Below are 4868 nucleotides of genomic sequence, written 5' to 3' on the forward strand. Positions count from 1 at the left end.
TTCCAGACAAAGACAGACTAGGAAGGAGAGACGAACTGCTTCCCAATATTTAGTCACTGAAAACGTTATGAATAGCAGAAACACACTGTCAGATATAGTGCCAGAAAATAAGCCCCTCAAGTTGGAAGGTACTCAAAATGCAACTGGGGAAGACCTGCCTCCTCAAAGTACAGCTGACTATGATGATGCGAATGGAGTAAAGCCATTGGGAGTAAAGCCTGCAGGACCTTCATTTGCTGATGGGGCACAACTCAAAATGAAGAGAAACAGCTATAAATATCCATTAATAATCAGAACATGGAATGTACGAAGTAGAATCTAGGAACACTGGGAACTGTCAAAAATGAAATGGAAGGCATAAACATCAGTATCTTAGGCATTAGTGAGCTGATATGGACTGGTATTTGCCATTTTGAATCTGACAATCACATGGTTTACTATGCCGGAAATGACAAATTGAAGAGGAATGGTGTTGTGTTCATTGTAAAAAAGAACATAATCCAGATCAGTCATGAGGTACGACGCTGTCTGTGATAGGCAAATATCCATGCACCTACTCGGAAACCCTGTACAGGGTCGCTATGGGTCGGAACCGACTCGATGGCACTTAACAACAACAACAGAGAAGCTAATACCACTATTATTCAAATTTACACACCAACCACTAAAGCCAATGAGGATGTAATAGAAGAATTCTACCAAATTCTAATATCTGAAATCGATCAAACATACAATCAAGATGTATTGATCATTAATGGTGATTGGAATGCAAAGGTTGGGAACAAAGAGGAAGGATCAGTAGTTGAAAAATATGGTTTGGTGATATAAATGATGCTGGATATTGCATGATAGAATTCTGCAAAATCAATGATTTGTTCATTTCAAATACCTTCTTTAGACAGCATAGGAGACGATTATACACATGGACCTCACCAGGTAGAATACACAGAAATCAAATTTGCTACATCTGTGGAAAGAGATGGTGGAAAAGCTCCATATCATCAGCCAAAACAAGGCCAGAGGCAGATTGTGTAACAGATAGTCAATTGTTCATATGCAAATTCAAACTGAAGCTAAAGAAAATGAAAACAAGTCCACGAGAGCCAAAATATGACTTTAAATATATCCCACCTGAATTTAGAGATCATTGGAAGAACAGATTTAATACAGTAGACTGAAGATCAGAAGAGTTGTGGGATGACATCAAGAACATCATACAGGAAGAAAGCAAAAGTCATTAAGAAGACAAGAACAAAAGAAAAGATCAAAATGGATGTCAGAAGAGACACTGAAACTTGCTCTCCAATGTAGAGATGTTAAAGCAAATAGAAGAAATGAGGAACTGAACAGAATTTTTCAAAGTTCAGCTCAAGTAGATAAATCCAAAATTACAACAAAATGTGCAAAGATCGGGAGTCAGAAAACCAAAAGGAAAGAACACACTCAGCATTTCTCAAGCTGGGGAAACTGAAGAAAAAACTCAAGCCTCGTCTTTCGCTATTGAAGGACTCACTGGGAAAATTATTGAATGATGCAGAAAGCATCAAAAGAAGATGGTATGAATACCCAGAGTCACTGTACCAAAAGGAAATGATTGATGCTCAACCATTTCAAGAGGTAGCATATGATCAAGAGCCAATGATACTGAAGGAGGAAGTCAAAGGTGCACTTAAGGAATTGGCAAAGAACAAGGCACAAGGAACTGATCAAATAAAAATTGAAATCTTTCAAGAAAGTGAGGCAGCACTGGAGGCACTCACTCATCTATGCCAAGAAATTTGGAAGACAACTATCTGGCCAACTGATTGGAAGAGATCTGTATTTGTGACCATTCCAAAGAGAGGTGACCCAATGGAATGAGGAAATCATGGGACAATCTCTTTTGATATCCCTTGCGAGTAAAGTTTTACTAAAGGTAATACAGAAATGACTGCAATCATACATTGACAGAGAACTTCCAGAGGTTCAAGCTGGATTCAGAAAGGCCGTGGAACGAGAGATATCATTGCTGATGTCCGATGGATCTTGGCTGAAAGCAGAGAATATCAGAAGGATGTTTACCTGTGCTTTATTGACTACGCAAAGGCTTTCAATTGTGTGGATCATGACAAGCTATGGACAACATTGAGAAGCATGAGTATTCCAGAACACTCTGTACTTGGACCAAGAGGCAGTTGTTTGAACAGAACATGGGAACACTGAATGCTTTAAAATTGGGAAAGGTGTGAGACAGGGTTGTATTCTTTCACCATACTTATTCAACCTGTATGCTGAGCAAATAATACGAGAAGCTGGGTTCTATGAAGAAAAACGTGGCATCAGGATTGGAGGAAGACTCATTAACAACCTGCGATATGCAGATGATACAACCTTGATCGCTGAAAGTGAAGAGGACTTGAAACATTTACTTATGAAGATTAAAGAGCACAGCCTTCGATATGGGTTACATCTCAATGTCAAGAAAACAAAAATCCTCACCACTGGACCAATAAACAACATTCTTATCAATGGAGAAAAGATTGAAGTTGTCAAGGACTTCATTCTTCTTGGATCAACTATCAACACTCACGGAAGTAGCAGTCAAGAGATCAGACGACGTATTGCACTGGGCAAATCTGCTGCACAGGAACTTGTTAAAGTGTTGAAGAGCAGAGATGTCAGTTTGAGGACTAGGGTGCGCCTGACCCAGGCCATTGTGTTTTCAATAGCCTCATATGGATGCAAAAGCTGGACAGTGAATAAGGAGGATCGTAGAAGAATTGATGACTTTGAGTTGTGGTGTTGGAGGAGAATACTGAAAGTGCCATGGACTGCCAAAAGAACCAATAGATCTGTTTTGGAAGAAATGCAGCCAGAGTGCTCCTTGGAGTCCAGGATGGCTAAGCTTCGTCTCTCCTACTTTGGACATATTATCCGGAGGAAACAATCGCTGGAGAAGGATGTCATGCTGGGTAGGGTGGAGGGTCAGAGAAAAAGAGGAAGAGCCTCAATGAGATGGATCAGCCAGGTGGCATCATTGATGGACTCAAGTGTGGCAGCGGTAGTGAGGTTGGCCCAGGATCGAGCATTGTTTCGTTCTGCTGTGCATGGGGTCGCTATGAGTCGGTTCCGACTCGATGGCACCTGACAACAACAACAACAGGAGAATGGTGCTATTGTATCATTCTGTAAAGTTTGATTTATGTTTATCTTAAGGAGGCCTGATACTGCTATAGGATAGTCACTGGACTGCTAGCCTCAGTTTAAACTGTGGAAAAGAGACATTCTGCTCCTGTAAAGATTTATAGCCTTGGAAACCGTATATAAGCTCACTGTGAGTCAGAATCAACTAGAATTATCAGTGGATTCTTTTCCAAGTGGAGAGACTGGCATATGAGAGTGTCTTTGTATCTCTTAAATATAATAAGATATTCTCATTTCTGACAAGAAATGAAAAGACTTAAAAATTAGTTGCATATAGTTTTAAACATCGTAAGTTGCAAATTGGCAGTACAGAGGCCCCATGTGGCTCACCAACACATGGTTGTTGTTTTTTTAATGTAAATGATTTTTTAAATTTCATTAATAAATATTCTATTTTGTAGACCTAAAGATAAGGAATTTTTTTTGCAAAATTCTAAGTTGTTGATGTTAAGTGCTGTTGAGTCAGTTCTAACTCATAGCAACCTTTTATAGGGTTTCCAGGGAGAAACTGGTGAGTTTGAATCACCAACCTTGTGGTTCAAACCAACCTTGCGGTCCAGGGCTATACTCTCATTTTTAAAATTAAGTAATTCCTTAATAAGTATCTCATCAATGAGATATTTTAAATCAGGATCTAAAAATGATCCATACATTGTAAAATGTTTATGTATCTTTAAAAACCATTTTGATCTATAAATTTCCACCCCAACCCCACCACATCTTTCTTTCTATCTCTCTGTTTTTGGGGTTTTTGTTTTTTTCCTTGCAGTTACTTGTTGAAGAAGCTAGGTTGTGGCCCTGTAGTTCTCTACAGTTTGGATTTTGTTGATTGCATCCCTGTGGTGTGGTTTAACGAGTTCCTGTGTTCTCTCTGTTCCTGTAAATTGGGAGTCGAATCTAGAAGTTACATCAGGTTCATATTTGATTTAGTTTTTTTTCTGACAGAACAGCTTCATAGGTAGTGATAGGTTCTTCCATCATCTCTCTTTTTGTGATGTTAGCCTGTTAGGAAAAAATTAAATAGCCACTGAAAATTGTTGTTACTGTTGTGGAGTGGGGTCAAGTCAGTTCTGACTTATAGCCACCCTGTATAGGGTTTCCAAGAAGTTATTGTTTGAGCCACAGACCTTGAGGTTAGTAGTGTAGTGCTTATCTTACAGCACCACATTTAAATTTAGCAAGAACTAAATAATTGTTGTTGAAAAGGGCCCCAACTAATACCGACCCTATGTATAACAAAACAAAGCAGGGCCCACGATTGCAGCTACATTTAAGTCCATTGTTGCTGCCGCTGTTCCACTCCATCTCCATTGGGTGTGTCCTTCTTTTTTGCTGTCCCTCCACTTTACCAAGCATGATGTCCTTCCCCAGGGACTGGTCCCTCCTGATAATATGTCCAAAAGATGAGAGATGAAGTCTGACCACCTTGGTTTCTAAGGAGCATTCTGGTTGTACTACTACTGATTTGTTTATTCTTCTGGCAGTCCATGATACCTTTAATATTCTCCAATACCATAACTCAAATACATAATTATTCTACAGTCCTCCTTATTCATTGTCCACATTTTTCACATGGATATGATGCTATTGAAATTACCATGGCTTGAGTCAGATGCACTTTAGTCCTCAAACTGACATCTTTACTCTTGGACACTTTCAAGAGGTCTTGGGCAGCAGATTTGCCT

The sequence above is a fragment of the Chrysochloris asiatica genome, unplaced genomic scaffold, assembly GCF_000296735.1.
Source record: "Chrysochloris asiatica unplaced genomic scaffold, ChrAsi1.0 scaffold00011, whole genome shotgun sequence".
Lineage (NCBI taxonomy): Eukaryota > Metazoa > Chordata > Mammalia > Afrosoricida > Chrysochloridae > Chrysochloris > Chrysochloris asiatica.